Consider the following 16,393-nt stretch of genomic DNA (forward strand, 5'->3'; position numbering starts at 1 on the left):
AGAGAAAACTGTTAGCGTTCATGCGTATGTCCTTTCTAACACGCCACCACTGCTGGGCAGAGATGCACAAGCACTGCTAAGTATGAGGGTGACAAATTTACCCTCAGGGCCACTGCGGCGTACCCGACACTCCCAATTAAGTTAACCTGGAAATCTTCTGAAGAGGCCACTCACTCATTTGACTGCATGGAGAATCACAATCAGAAGAGACAAATTCTTGATCCTGTCCTGGAGAACCCAAAGGATGCCAGAGCACAGCAGATGATATCATTCTCCTCAGGCCACTTGCACCTGGTATCAGTGAAGAAATCCCACAGGCAGACACTCAGTTTTCTGTACACCCAGACGGTGGATGGCTCCTTCCGGTATTTCTTCTGGTACAGTTTCACTATCAGGCCTTCTACAGCAAAAAGCTCCCAATGGCTCTCAATGCCTATTATGCTGGCCACTCGACCAAAGGACCATAACTGTCATTCATGTAAACAGCCACAGTCCAATCAAAGGATATTTCCAGCTGGGAAATGACAAAGCTGATGCAGCAGCAAAAGGAATTTGGACACTGCAGGAAGCAAGACAGCTACATGAGTCGTTCCACATAGGAGCAAAAGCCCTGGCCAAGCAGTGTAACATTCCCATGTCAGATGCCAAGCATATCGTTGCCACCTGTCCTCATTGCCAAAAATCACCATTGTGGTCAAGTGGAGTCAATCCAAGAGGTCTGAAAGCCGCAGAGATCTGGCAAACAGACTTTACTGTGTGTCAGTTGCTAAAGCCAAGATCATGGCTTGCAGTCACGGTTGATAACTTCAGTGGCATGACTGTAGGAACTCAGCATGCCAAAGCTAACTCTAAGGCCACTATTCAGCATTGGCTGACAGCCATGGTCTGGCTCGGTATCCCAAAGCAAATTAAAACAGATAACAGAACCAACTTTGTGTCCAGAACAACACTGGAGTTTGCCACCAAATGGGGAATTGTGCTAAAGCAGGGAATTCCCTATAATAGCACAGGACAGGCCATAGTGGAGAGAGCCAACCAGACACTGAAGTCCAAGATAGAAACCTTGGCGAAAGCAGAAGGTTTCACCAGTGCCATTCCACCATCAGAACAGCCACGTTTACTAGCCACAGCAATGTTGGCTTTGAACCAATTCCCCAGGGGAGACCAAGACCAGACCCCCTCACAGAAACACTGGGCAGCAGAAGCAGTTAAAGAAGGCCCCCCGGTCAAAATAAGAAATGAGTTAGGTGAGTGGGAAGAGGGTTGGAAATTAGTGGTAACTGGTAGAGAGTATGCAGCTGTAAAGAAGGATGACATCATTGGGTGGTGTCCTTTGAAATCTATGGAACCAGTCCTGACCAGCAAAGACTAATGTAGACTCCAAGTGTCTTTCCACAGGTTGTCCACTACAGGTTGCCAGTCAAACTTCCGGCTTTGTTCTTGTGTATCAGCTTTGCACTACCATCAGTTCACCTAGGTGCAGGTAATCATCCCTACCAGCCAAGCATTTGGACCTTCAGGAACTTCATCACCGGAGATGTGATAGGTCAGTCCGAGACCAACTCACCTGCGTGGACGGTGCGTCTGACAGACATCTTTACGAGAGACCGATCTGGTAAGGCAAGAGTTATTGAGGAAGGGACATACTGGTGTCCGAGCAACAACCCCGGAAAGAATTGTTGCACTCAACCAGGTTGTTGGTTTTGTAGGTATTGGGGTTGTGAAACCATAGTGGCAGGTAACCGGTGGAGGCCTCCAAAGGAGGATGAGTTCCTAAAGGTAACAGTTTGGCCTCACGGCTGTATATCAAGGAGTACATACCAAGGTCGGTCCCCAGGAAATTGTACTCACCTCACAGTCGCAGTACTGCAACCCCAAGACCCAACATGGGCGATAGGCAGATTGTGGTCAGTGTATAGGCGTGGAGACGACCCAATACGCATGAACTATGACCATGGTACAGTCATACAGATCATCAGAACTCCTTCACCCAAACAATACATTGCAGTAGGGCCCAACGAGCTGATAGCTGCTCAAAAAGAGAAAACGTTTGTCGCAACAGCAGAGCCCAATTCAGTACCAGCCAGTCCCAGACCCGAAGTCACCTCGCAGGGTCTGTTCAATAGAATGCTGTACGCTGCATTTGTGTCACTGAACACCTCACACCCAAACCTGACCAAGTCGTGTTGGTTGTGCTATGATGCCAAACCACCCTTTTATGAGGGAATAGGTGTCAGCACAATGTTTAAATACTCCAAAAGAGCCAATCCCAGACAATGTAAGTGGGACACTTCTCGCAAGGGAATCACTCTGGGAATGATCTCGGGGTACAGACTGTGCATTGGCAGCAGATCCTTGGCCATTCAAAACAAGCAGCATTGTAACGCCTCGATCACCCTAGACCGACAACAGTCATGGGCAATTCCAGCACCAGGAAGCGTGTGGGCTTGTTACGCCACAGGTATCACTCCATGTGTCTCTATCAGACAGTTCGATCCAACTAATGATTTTTGTGTCCAAGTTGTTGTCGTTCCTAGGATCATGTACCACACAGATGACGAGGTGATGCTCCACTTCGAAGAACAACGCCATCACAGAAAGAGAGAACTGGTAACAGCAGTCAGTTTGGCAGTACTTCTAACCTTAGGAGGAACAGGAGCAGCTACAGGTATCTCCTCGCTGGTCACACAGAAGCAGAACCTGTTGCAGCTCCAGCGAGCGATTGATGAGGACCTCCTAGAGATTCACAAAAACATTTTAAAACTAGAGGAATCTCTGTTCTCCTTGTCGGAGATGGTACTGCAGAACCGAAGAGGTTTGGACCTGTTGCTGATGCAACAGGGAGGACTTTGCGCTGCACTGAACGAGGAATGCTGCACATACGTTAACCATTCAGGTCCTATCAGACAATCCATGGCAGAACTTAAAGAAAGGCTTATACGCCGTGGACAAGAGTACCAGCAGAGAAACTGGTTTGATTTGCTGTTCAGCCAACACACTTGGATCACACCAATTGTGTCTACCCTAATAGGACCAGTGATCACCATACTGCTAGCCCTTGTTTTCGGGCCATGTTTACTTAACAAACTAACACAGTTTGTGAAAGCCCGGTTAAGTAGGATTGACATTATGCTCCTAGAGCAGAGACAGTTGGTTTGAAAAAGTTAACAAGTTCAAAAAGTTTACAAGTTTTACTAACAAGTTGTTCTGGTTCTTTGTCGTTGATATGTTTACGCAGTTTGCACAAGTTGAAAGTTTAATGGTCATGGAGAGGGGGGAAATGTAGTTAGCAAAATCGCTCGGAAGACCACGCAATGTACGAGGAGTATAGGGTCCCCTTCCTCTCCATGCTGTTACCTAGCAACCTTACTGTCTATCATATTTCAGAGGGTCACATGGGCGCACCGCGGTTATATAAGCGGGTGCCCGTGGGAAATAAATTGCATTCCACCGTTCATCATATTGGTGTCACGTGTGGTCTGTCCGGCCAGTTTGTAAGTTCGCCGTGGCCCCTGATTTAACCAGGTCGCACTGCCTCAAACCCGACGTTTGAGGCAACACATTGCCAATGCCTGCTTTGTTGCAACCTCAAAAATGTCCATAAGATCCTGCTCTAGCATGGCTGCAGGCTGAAGAGACGCAAGCCAAATATATTTGTGGTACCAGCAGGAGCTTCTGCAGGACAGTCAGGTGGTATGTGTTTAACTCCGTTACAATGAAGAATCTGGACATGTTTTGAAGGCCATTTATGAATTTATGTTGTCTCTGTAGGGACACTGTGTTGACAAAGAGTTGTATCACCAGCGGTACACTGCTGAGATTAGAAAATAGCTTTTAAAAAGCTAGTGATAAATTATATCATTACTTTATCTCACTAACTCTCTTTTATCTGGCTGTGCTCTCTCCCAGTTCTTGCCTGCTTGTCTATCCAATCTTTGTACTCATTCTGGGTGGTGTAGGAGCCCTCCATAATTGGCTCCAAACACCGGATACTATGTTTAGACAAAAAGCATCAGAACATACAATACACGAGTGTGGGAACTGGATTAGATTCTGGACCCAGACAAAGTTCTGAGACATCAGGCTAGTGGGCTCTGCCCAGAGACAGAAATAAAACACAATGTGATTTTAATAGAGTCCTCTGCTATCAGCTTGGGGAAAGGTCATGCAGTGTCAATGCCTTGGTTTCCCATTTAAGAAGACAAGCTTTATTTTGCAGAGTGCAGAGATCTTGCAAGGCCCAGCTCATACACACACCATGTCGCACCTCTGAGCCAAGCACAGGCAGCTCCAAGAGCTCTGGTTCCCCTTCCCCTGCTGATCAATAGCTGAATTACAAACCTTTTAAGAGTTACAATAGTGGCCAGCCTTTTTTAAGAAACCAACCACCAAACCTCTCAAGACCTGGTGAGTATATAGTCACCATGAGTGGGAAAAAAAAAAAAAAAAAAAGCTTTCTTGGAGGTAAAAAGCAGCACTTAGAACCAATTTTTAACAGGGAACACAAAGGATGAATCTTCACAGCTATTTTAGGTTCTCCTTCTGTGCTTTGAGAAGTTCTCTCTCAAGGAGAGGAGAGAAGGAAGGGCAAGAGGGGAAGAGGAGCACGTAGCAGCTCTACAGCTGGACAGCTCCTGCAGGGTGCTGTGAGAACAGCTCAAGCTACATGCAATGATGTGAGCTCTGGCTGGGTACATACACAAGTATGGTGTGAATTGCTGGTCACTGAGAACATGAGCATTGCAGGAGGCAGGACAGAACTGGGGCCACCCTGCAAACCTCACAGAGAAGTTAGGAGCAACACAGGAGTCTCCCTTTCCACATCTGTGCCCTGAATAGCAGGACAGGTAGGCAGTCACTACTTGTGTACAATTGTACAATGATATATGTAATGATAGAAGCAGCATTGCGAAGTATTCCTGTTCCTCTTTGGGGCCATCTGCATTTTCCAGAGCTAAGTAGTAAGTCCCACATGAATGAAGTTTACAGACATATCCACTTTTACTCTGGATATGCTTTTACAAAACAAAAAGAGTAGACTGCAGTATCAGCTGAAGAATCCAAATCAAACTCCACAGAACTTTGAGTAACAGCTCTGAGAGAACTGCCTTGCTCTGCTAGGTTTATTTCCAGCTCTTGCACAGACAGAGTGCCTGTGCTCTCAGGATCATTAAGGTCAGAAAGTTTGAAACTTTCTGGCCATCTGTTAACAAATGCCTCTCTTTGTCATCACTATTTAGGCACAGAAATGGTTAAAAAACCAAACCAAACCAAAATACAAACCCCAGAGCATAACTTCCTAGCTTCAAGATTTCAGTGGCTGGCATGGATGGCCAGATGTTAAATAAAGGCTGAGGAAGGGTGTTTATTCCCTGCAGGTTTGCAGAGGTACTCAGCCTGTCCTCCTCTTGTTCAGATGACAAGCCAAAATCTGCCTCTGCTTACACTTGAATATCCAATGTTTTCCATAGAGCTGAAGAGCAGAGCTAATATTTCTGCATGTTGCAGTACAGCAGTCAGTTCACTAAAACACACAAAACATTACTCGTTATTCCAAGACTGCACACAAAAGAAAACTAGTCTTTGGGTTTTTGTGGATCAAAAGACCTGTTCCTTTCTCCATTTTTTTCTAAAGGACTTTAGCAAGACACTAACTATATAAATAAAGCATGGAAAGGTTAAATTGGGTCACATTTTAGAGAGACTGATCTGTGTGGTGATATAAATATAGATTGCAGAGGTGTTCAATAATATACAATGTAAGTACAGCATTTAACATTATTTAATATTAAATCTACCTGAAAAACATATTACTTTTTAATATGGAAGGATATACAGGTTTCTCAGCTCAAATGGGTACTGCTAATGTCACTGGAATCCAGTTTCAGAGCTGGTTACTGCAAAACCTTTTGTTCATGTCCAGAAGATTATATAGTGTAAGAAATTAGTGTATGAATGATCTTTCATAAGCCAGGTTAGACACAAGGAGTTCTGTCCCCTTTTCTACCTACTTCAGTGCAAAACCAGTAACTAAACATGCCCTAGTGATGGGGTTATAAAATCAGGTATCATCATTGAATTTCATCAAAGTATTGAATCACCTTTACATGTTGATAGCAGGCCCTGCACATCCACATGTATTTTCCTAAGAGTTGCATGAGTGATCCTGGTTAAATCACTTCATATTGGAATACAGATGTATAACCAGGACAAGAAAGGGCCATATTGTGAGCAAAAACAATGTACACAGTATGAAAACAAATATATAGAAGTCCTTCACTATTATCAGCTTAATCACTTGCTCTTGTCTTGCTTCAGCTCTCCATCATTAGTATCTCATTTCTGAAAGAGGATAATTGCTTTGGATCTCTTAAATTACCACTAACGCACTGCAGAGCACTTGTAAAAATCAAATGAATTTGAAGACTAGGATCATTGAGTTTGTCCTCCCACTAGTGCAGCTTATGTAGTTTCTCCTATCTCCTCCCATCATGAGTTTATAATTTATGATTGAAAAAACAACTCCAAGGCAAGTTTGTAAATACTCACCAGCTGGTCCAAACCAGTCCAGTAGCTAAGCCATAGTCCCTGCAGCAAGAGCAAAGCGACAGCTCTCTGAAAGCCTGAGTGAAGAAAACAGTGTTTTCTCCCAACTTCAGCAAGGACTGAAGCATGACCATATGATACCCCAATGCAAAGACACTTGCTTAAGCATCCCAGGAGAGCTCATATGTTCATGATGTAAACCAGAAGCTCTCTCCTGGGCAGCTAGATCTTGAGCAGCAGCTAATGACAGTGCAGGGCAATGCAGTGCCTGGCAGCAGTCTTATCTGAGCTGATTTTTCAGTTTGTGTTGCCCTGAAACTTGAATAAAAAATATTGCCAAGTGATGCAGGAGATGGCAGCTATTTGTTATTTATTGCAGATGATTATTGAATAGGGCCCTGAGCAACCTGACCTAGTGTAAAGTGTCCCGTCTGTGGTGGTGTGGGGGTTGGAACTACGAGATCTTTAAGGTCTCTTTCAACTAAGACATTCTATGATTCTATTCTTATTTCACCTCCCTCATCAGCTGCTATCCTTGATTATACCAAAAAATAGGCATGTGCTGTGCTCTCTCTAAAAAATCAGAGTTTTCCTTACCTGCCCATTGCCTTTGTTGCCATATCACTAAGCATGAAAACATGCACTTAGGAATTCAGACAACTGAAGAGTCTATTCATTCTTCACCACCTACTCTGTTCTTGGAAAATATACTGGTCTGACAGCATTGTGTGAGGCAATGAGCTATTGCTTCTATTAGCAGAACAGGGCATACAGAAAAACTGTAGCAATGCAACTTATTTAACTGGAAACAATCTCAGAGAGTAGAAAGTCAATTCCTTCCCTTCTTGCTCAAGCAAAATTCACATCAACTTCTAAAGGGTTCTCTCTCAGATGAAAAAACTTTGGAAGTTAGAAGTGAGAAGACCCTTAAAATAAATGGGAAGCTGGATGGGAGCAAACACAGATCAAATCACGATGATTAGTGCTATGTTCTCCCTTTATTTAATCTAAAATTGCAGGTTATATACTCTTCTAGACAGTTTACAAATGCAGACACATTTCCATTGGCACACAGCACAGAAAGAATGTAAATAGATATTGTTTCACTTACTCCTTAAGGTGGCTAAAGGGTTCACATTAATAACTATACCTATTAACACCTGGAAAACCCACTATCTCCCATTAACACTTTAACATCTAATTTTTAGCTGCACCACAGACTTCACAGTTGGCCTTGGTGTGGGGCCCAGGATGGGTAGTTCAAACCTAATTCCAAAATATCTACAAGAAGTGATCCTCTCTTCCTGATGATGGTGGAAGGCAAATGGATTTGCACAGCTGGCATGATTTTTGCAGGAGATGTCAGCTGTTACTTTGCAAGGTCTGAGTTTGCCCTGGGTGACTAAAGGCACTATCCTGCCCTGAGGGTCATGCCTAAGGAGGCAACAGTCTGACCATGGGGCTCAGCAAAAGAAAGAGGTGGCACTTTCCTTCAAGAAAGAAGCATGACATGTAAAGCCAGAGGCCTGTGAACTGTGACCAAGAGTCAGAGACATCAAAGAATCTTCCCTGGAAAAGCCTCCCTGCACATTAATAGGAATTGTCAGCTCTAGCTCTTGACAGACACCATCCTCTCCTATGCCTTGTGTTTCTCAGTAGCTGGTGCCTTGAATGGCCTCATGAAACTCTCCTATGTGAAACTGCCCCTGTGGGGAACAGCATGGGAAGCCCTGACTGAAAGGCTCTGCTGAATTATTAAGGTTGCCCAGAGTAAACCAAGGTAACCTTCATGTGGATTCCTGTTAGCCTCTTTCAGTTTTATTATAAAGCAGCAATCCCCTACCTCACCTACTCCTCTCTCTCATGCTAAAAGAAACTTCACAAGGCTGCCGAAGTAAGAAAGCCTGCCCAAAAGATAAAAAAAAATACACACAGGCCTATTTTAGATGGAAGTATCAAGCTAAATACAGCAGCCTTGAGCTGCTGGAGGGAGCGCAGCTTTTCATCCAGCCAGTCTAGCCAAAGTGCAATCAATGCTTTAGCGAACATACAGGGAAATACAAGCTCTGAGTCCCATTTTTAAGCAGTAAATCAAAATAATTTGGGGCTAAAAAGAGAATAAATGCTTCCTAGCTTGTCACATCATTTAGTTTTGTTAAGCCCACTTCAGAAAACAGCTGTGTGCCAAGTGTGTTTGCCCACATGCTGTGTCCACAGCACCCAGCAGCTGCCAGTGATGGGCACAGTGCATCAGAAGTGTGTGTGGTGACTCAGGGATAGAAACACATGGTACCATCACATCTGGCACCATGGGATCATTCTTTATCCCACATTTCCATTTTATTGTTCCCTGTCTACAGCAGTGGCTATAAACAACTGCACTGTGCTGGTAAGTTCAATGAGAAAACTCCTGATTTTCCTAATCCAAGAAGGATCTGTATTTTCTAGTATCATCCTCTAGAGTTTGTCAGCTTGCCTTGCAGAGTCAGGAAAAAAGTGTTTCTGCAGCCAAGACTGCCTTTGATACGTTCCCGGGCTGCAATGCACTACAGGGCTCTTCAGCCCTACTCTAAACTCAGCAAAGTGCAGTTAAAAATGAGGGAGAAAGATGATGGCATAACAGATATGTTCATTGTATTTTACAAAAGAAGATAACCACATAGGGCCAGAATACCTTATATTAAAAATAATATACTTCATCTAAAAAAAGAGTGTTAGTATATTTTAAAAGCCAGATTTTAAGGGTCTGAATCATCTTGGATCTGACTATTCTGCTGCTACTGGTTTTACTTTTCTAATAGCCCTATGTAAATATACTTGTGTTTGCTTATAAACTTAATTTAGCGCTGGTGAAATCCTACCAGTCCTTCTAAATTAAGAATATTTTGCATTGGCTACATAAAAGATACTATATAAGTATTTCTGGCTGGTTTTTTTTTCCAGCAGGCTTGGAAGTCTTGAGTTGCAGAGGAGTGGGACTTTCTCCATTCACTTGGATGGGAATCAGTAAACTCCTTATTTGACTCCAAGTAATGTGAGTGGCTTTAGCTGTGGCTTTTACTAACAACTGGTCGATCAGTATCTTTTCTTAAATGGCGTTGTGGTTTTAAAGGGCTAGAATCAGCAAGGTAAAATACTATTTCCTTCTTGTGCCATCAGCAACTAAATGTAACATTAAATTGTAAATTAAAACACAGGGATCAAGGTAGCACATTTTTTAAACTCAAAGGAGCTCAGCAAACAGCCATTTCAAACCATGAAGACCTGGCTGAAGACATTGTTATCTTTTAAAAGGAGTTGGTATGTGTATGTTTGCTCGTGTGTATGAGAAGAAACAAGGAAACCCATGGGGTGTTTTCCCCCCAGCTGAAGTGTACAGGGAAGGAATGCTGACTCTGGCTTATACTGACAGAGTGAAAAAATCAGCCAAAACCTATAAAGCTTGGCAGAAACCAAAATTTCCTTCTTCCAAAAAAAGGCATACCCCTCTCTGTTACTTTGCCCAGCTTTTCACATGGCTCTTCAGTCCTACCTTTGTCCTACCTTTCTCCTCCTTTTAACATGGACTCTCATTTATTCTTCAGACACACAGGAATATAATGCTTTTTGCCTTCTTCAGGCTGGAGTATGATACAACACAGCATCTCTCTGTCTTGTTCATATCCCAGTCTGATAGTTTAGAGCAAAATTTAATGTGCTTTGAAAAATTACTATAGTTACTCTCTCAAAGTGGCATGAAGGGGATACTCCTAGTTTCAGGAAACGTAGAAAAAGGGTCTTTCCTATTAATTTTTTCCTCCCTCCCCTCATCCCAGTCCACCACAGACCATCCTGGGAAGCAGACAATTTTTTCTTCCCCTTCCTGCCACTCTGATGGCAATACAGAATTCAGTCCTTTGCAGTGGAGGGCTCCCACCACGACAAATGATCATTCCCATCCAAAGGCCACACTACAGACTTACTTTTCCAAGGCTCTGTTGTTAGTTTTTCTCACCTTTATGAGCAGTGTCTAAATTACAAGCACATGCCCTAGGCCACCTTTCTTGTGGCCAATGTAATCTGCTAAGGGCAGCAGAGCCAAACTGCACCCTTCCTTTAGCATTTCATCTGCCCAGACATAGAATTATTCCTCATTAAACAGACAAGAGATGTACGTCTGGAATCTGATAGCCATTAATACAGACATCATTAGTTCTACATAATCACTTAATTTTCCTTGATAACTGTATTATAAATATATATGAGTCTACAGCACTGGACTGGTAAGTGATCTGCTACAGCTGCTAATCAAATCTCTGTTATTTGTCAGCATTTAAAGAAGCTTCTTGACATTTTCAAATCTCTAGAGAAGATAGAATACCACAGCAAATCACAAAGGATGGGAAAAGTGAAGAATTATCCAGAATGGAGAGAGACTGTGGCCTCCCCACTGCTTAAACAGAATGGAAACCATTTTATCCCATAAATAAAAGGCCAATCTAGAAATTGGGAGATTTCCATTTGGTCTTACCAAGTCTGTTTGAAAACTTATGATCCAGGGCTTTGTACACCTCTGGGAATGCAAATCAGCCAAACCCACAGAGGTCTGAAGTGAGAAGAAGAACACTGGAGTGAGTGAGAGGGAGGGACCCATGTGGCAGAGCAGTGATGTCGTCTGACACAAAGTGCTCTTACAACAGCTCTGAAAATGCCCTGGATGGTTTGTTTAACATTTCAAGTTAGCAGTTTCACCTACCAATAGATTATAGATCAAGTTGCTGCAACTTTATCAGCTATTAATTGTATCTGGGCCAGGACAGTTCTATGTAATGCCCACCTGGGAATTCTAGACCTATTTGTTTAGTTATTAAACAGACAGGAAAAGGGATTTTTAGCCTAAAAACATCCCAAAAGAATTAAATATCCTAGAGTATTAAAAATATCCTAGAGAATTTACTGTAAAACTTGACATTCTGGGGAATTTCCAGAACTAAAAATTGATCCTAAACCCCCATAGACTGAGCAGGACTCTTTGAGGGGAGAACACCACAATGCCACACAACAGCAGCTGTGCAATAAGTAACAAACTTGTTGTTGTTGTTGTTGTTGTTGTTAAATGAGGATAATACTGTTTTTTCTTGTTGGAAAGTGAAATGTAAACGACATAAATAAAGAAGTTAATATGAAAATAATTAAAACAAAAGTCCTTGTTGCAGAGTAGCTGTGAAAGTAAAGGGTCATTATGGTTCAGTTCTCCGGTGTAGAATTTGCAATATTGCAAATCCCGTAAGAACACTTGCTCACACATCCCATGGCACCACCTCCTCACCCCCCCTAAAAAACCCAAGGAAAAAATGGTACCCTTTCTGGGGGAGGAAGGATGATGTGGAGTATGCCGTGGCTAGTTTGTTCTAATTAGTGTCAACATCAATGAGGAGCACAAGTTTCACATCCCATCACTCCTATGTTACTAGAGTACATAACCTCCTAACCTCCACCCAAGAAAATTATATCATTGTATGAATTAATCATCTGAGCAATTAATGGCAAAAAGCAACCTCAGGTTTCTAGCACAGTGTCTGGCACCAGTGAATTGGCAATTACGTCAGCTTCCCTGGGAATATGCTGGCATTTTGCCTGTTCCTCAGCCTCCCTGTTGACTCTGAGGGCAGAAGCAAACATTGTAGGCACCCAACCGGCAGTAACTGCTGCAAGCCAACACCAGGCTGCTGCTGCAGCAGCATCAGAGGGATGCTTCTCCTGCCAAATCCTAGCGGGCATCTCCCAGGGAAGGCACACCTCCCAAAACCGGCAAGAGCAGAGGACATCCTCTGATGTGCAGAGAGGGGGACTCTCCAAGAGCAATGAGTATGTGCCCATTCTTTAGTGGGGAGAACCTCCTGCTCTGCACCTGGGAGCTGTGCAGCCTTTTGCAGTGTGTGAATAAGCAAGTTATTCGACTATTCCTCTCTTTTTGGGCAAAGGGAAAGAATTTCATTATACTGGGGAATTTATTCTCACATGGCCAGGCTTTTTTTTTTTTTTTTTAATTTCTTCACTTGCTGTGTTGCTGTGAGTGCTTTGAAAGCTGGAGTCAAACTCAAGTATGACCATATGCCCTGTGTTAAATCCATTTTTAAGACAGCTATTCCAGGTGAGATGAGGAGAGCCTGCCTCTATTGTATGGGAATCTGCAATGTTTCCTTTTTCATCACCAAATACAAATATCCTCTGCAAGGTGGAACCTTTTCATACTTTCGCCAAATGAGTATCTCTTTGGTCTTGTTTGGGGTGCATGCACAAGCTGTGAGACAGAAAGAGTCAGACTCAGCCCATCACTCAGAGGAGCACAACCCAGAAAGACTCCAGGAGATGTCATGGGCAGAATGTAGACAGGAGCAGGGATGTGCTCTCTGATGGGAATATCAGTCATTTTCTTCATCTTCAGGCCACATGAGAAAACCACAGAAAAGAAAGAAGCTTTGGTAGAGGAAAGCTGACCCCTGATGTAAGAAATTTGGTGTCAGGGAGGAATGAGAATCTATTTGGGCAAAAAGGGTTTGGCTAATCCAAGAGAAACCATTTTGTTGCTTCTCCCTAGGGAGTTTTCTGCCTTACTTCTCTTCTTGGAGGGAGCCTCTGGCTGTTATTTTCTGAGCAAGCAGAAAAAGTTTATCTCCCCGCACACTCATCATGAATTTCCAACAGAGATGAGATATCCACAGGTGAGCAACATCTTCATCTCAGCAACACTTTACTATGGATTCCACCTTGAAAAGAATGAGCTGGTGAACTCCTATGAGAAGCAGCTAAAAATTTAAGTGCCTTACAGTGAGCTGTGACCTCTGCTCCAGTTAGTGACCAGAATAAGCTTACCCCGGGACAGCCTTGTCTTAAAGGCTTGCAAAGATGTAAGCTGAAGAAGTATGATTATAACATCATCACTGCAAATGACCTTCGCTCTCTGCATGGCTTAATGCCTCCTGCCACATTTGTAATCCATCTTCCCCCACCTGTTCTGTCTTTTCAGCCATCACTTGTTATCAGAGCAAATGCAGTGAAACAAAGAGCACAAGCTAATTTGCTTGATGTGGTCCTTTCCTTCCAGATAATGTTAATGTGTGGGCTCCAACCTGATCCACAGAGATGCTTTCTTACCTTTGCATCATTAAAAGGGAAATAACAAATCTGTGGAAGAAACTCAATAAGCTACCACTTTAGCAGCAGGCACAGCAGGCAGGATGGTTTGATCATCAGTTTCCCTAACCAGTCAGATCATCTGTCCCAATTCCTGGCCCATCCTCCCCTTGCTTTCCAGGTGTAGGCAGATCAGCAGATAGAATTAATCGACTTCCATAGTCACTTGCATTCTCCATGTTGTCTGCAATTTATCTCCACCTGCAACACCTAATGCTCCAGTCTGATCTCCTCCTTCCCATTTTAACATCTGACTGCAGATCCAGTACATAAATGGACAGATGCACACACACTTGCTCTGTTTTGTTTGCAACAGCTCACTAAGAACCTCGGTGTTTTCATTTTCAGTCAAATCAGAAAGCACTACTGTTTTCCCCACTCTGCCCATGAGGTAATCCCTCCCCATGGACTCCCTTCACTACATTTATACTGTACAGGCTCCATGCACTGCTGCTGGATCCACACAAACCACAGGAATCTCTGTACAGACATGCTCAGTGAACATGCAGCATTAAAGAGCCCTGCAGCACGTATAAAGACAAAGGCACGGGCTGCACTGAGCAAGTGCCTCCACATGCATTCCTCTTCCCTCCAAACCCTGCAGGAAAACATTGCCTTCAGAGTGCTTTCCTATGAACAAAACCAGCCTTTCAGCACAGGGTCAGTATATGATTCAGGCAAATCCCATTCCCATCCGCTGCCTTACCTTTCCTTTCCTTATTCTGCTGATCCAGGGGCCCTGGACCAATTTGCTTTCTCTCCTGCACACAAACTGCCAGCCTGTCCTGCTTCACATTCACAGCACACCAGCAAGATTCACCGTCATCCCATTCTGCTGAATCCTTATCGCCCTATTGGCCAATGCCAGGCAGTAAATTCAATTAGGCTCCTCCTTATAACTATATTATCACAGGAACAGGAATGAATAATTTAGTAAAACAACAAGGGTGTGCAGGCTCTGGTGTCACAGACTTCACCCCCATTGTCAGGATTTTATCAGAGAGGCGGGTAAAGATACCAGAATCTTTACCCCTGAAAAGGAGACCTTAGATTAACCACTTGTATTTCCCATTCCACCCCTCTTGTCCTCCTCCCCCTAAGCCATGGCATTCCAATTTTATTGTTGCACCTCCATCCTCAGCTCACAATACAGTATTTGTATTTGTGAATAGTCATTACCATCTCAGTGGATGCAGAGATTTCTGTCCAGGCAAAGCGATACTGCAGAACATCAAACACTTTGCCTCTTCCCTGAATGCAATATGTGAGAAAAGAATGAAACTGTTTTGGAGAAGGGAGTGCCAAGACAAGCAGATCACGGGGAAAAGGGAGAGTCTGCCTTGTATCACAATATCCTCTGTAAAGCAACTGTGCGGTCATCCTATCAGTTCAGACACCCAAATGATGCAAGTGCATGGTTCCTGAAAGAGAAAGCTTCATAGATGCACTGCCCAGGGATTGTGATTTCACATGCCTGCTGTGGGAGTTTTAATCCCCACATAAAAAACCCCACATCAAAGTGGCAGTTTTCCCCCAAACCAAATGACTGAAGTGTTCTGTTTTGGCTTTTTTTTTTTTTCCTGACCAGAAATTTGTAGAGACAACTATCTGTACTTGTACTTTCTAAGAAGTAGTTGGTCCCACAATAAATACTGCTGGTTTTTCTCAGGCAATGCTTTGTTTGAAGAGTTACAGACCATTACAGATTCCCTCAATAGGATCACCACTATCTAAATCAAGCCTCAGGCCACCTTGATTGTTTAAAGAGTTTTATTGTTATGGGAAGAATAGTGAAAATGGAGGAGCTCAGCAGGACAACCGTTTGGTATACTCAGAACAGGCCAAGCAACAAGCCAACAGGGATTTTTAATGACCATTCACAGCAATATTGAAAGCTACTGCTAATACATGCTCATATGTACAGCATTAACAAACAGATGTGTCATTCTGCCATAACTGAAAAATAAATAGGCAAGATGAAGCTGCTGTTCTTCTTCCCTTATAGTCCAAAAACACTCTTTGCACTCTGCTTCCCATGTGCTAATATTTACGCAGTAGAGTCTACTTACCACAACGATGAGACGTTCAAATTTGCACTAGACCCCAAACTGCTTTGAGCAACTCCTACACCAGCTCTTGGTTTGGCTCCTCTCCCAGGCCTGGCAGGCTAGGTTAGCCTCAGCTCTGCCTCCAGAGGCAATAGAGACACCGAGGTGAAGTCAAGCCCAAGTACCAGCAAAGCTACAAAGGCAGTTCACTGGTGGCAGACCAGAATTTTTCCTAAAGGCAGTGCCTTTCTTTAGGCACTGCCTTCACATTGAAAGGCTAGCAGGAGGCTGGCACAATGCATGGGGATTGCCACCTCCAACATTGCTGGACTGTCTACCTCCATCTCAGTCCTAAAGTAGGATTGAGCCATGCTGCCTGCCTTGGCAAAGTAGAGTACAGGAACAGTGGATGCTTTTGCCCTTCTCACCTAGTTCAAAGTGATCTAAAGGCTGAAAAAGTAATAGTCTCAACTCAGCTTTCGTTCTTCCTCTGTTATGGACTTAGCCACAAAAAGGGACAAAATTGCCCTCTTGCTTCAGAAGTTGCTTCACTTCTGAAGAATGACTGCTCTTTTCCTCTCTCCCTTGCAGCCATCCAAACTTTTAAGAACTTCTGTGTTAAA

General features: G+C 43.5%; 1 protein-coding gene across 1 annotated transcript in view; it reads right to left on the reverse strand.

Moving 5' to 3' along the window:
- SYN3 (synapsin III) overlaps positions 1–14,523 on the reverse strand; it is a 205,755-nt gene extending 191,232 nt beyond the window's left edge. Inside the window, exon 1 of the mRNA XM_083860411.1 lies at positions 14,429–14,523. The gene's annotated coding sequence lies outside the window, so the exon portion shown is untranslated. The remainder of the gene's footprint in view (positions 1–14,428) is intronic.
- Positions 14,524–16,393: the final 1,870 nt, after the last annotated feature.

This window comes from Zosterops lateralis, assembly GCF_965231275.1.
Source record: "Zosterops lateralis genome assembly, chromosome: 4".
Classification (NCBI taxonomy): domain Eukaryota; kingdom Metazoa; phylum Chordata; class Aves; order Passeriformes; family Zosteropidae; genus Zosterops; species Zosterops lateralis.